Here is a 413-nt window from a genome sequence, read left to right on the forward strand (position 1 = left end):
AATACCAAACGCCTTGATTTCCTCGTTCAAGCGGAAGAGCTCGCGCATTTCGCACAGTCTGTCGAGATTGATACGAGGGGTCCTGCTTCGTTTGGGAAAGACGTCGTTGCGAACATCGTCGAGAGCAAACTACGCATCGAGACACGAGCGTGCTTGGATGTGGCAAGGATAGCCACATTTTGGCTGCTTGTTCCGATAAGAAGAAGAGGCATGATGGTGCCAAGGGTGGCTGTAAGAATAACTTCAAAACGAAGGACGTTGTAAATTACACCTTGTGCGTACAAGATAGCAAAACTCAAGAGAAGGTTTGGATCTTGGACAGCGGGTCGAGCCGGCATCTCTTGAACGACGCAGTGCTACTCGAAGATGCACGAGAATGTGACGATTAGTGTTTGGTAGCCGATGGCAAGATG

Source organism: Plasmopara halstedii (genome assembly GCF_900000015.1).
Source record: "Plasmopara halstedii genome assembly, contig: Scaffold_208, whole genome shotgun sequence".
Lineage (NCBI taxonomy): Eukaryota > Oomycota > Peronosporomycetes > Peronosporales > Peronosporaceae > Plasmopara > Plasmopara halstedii.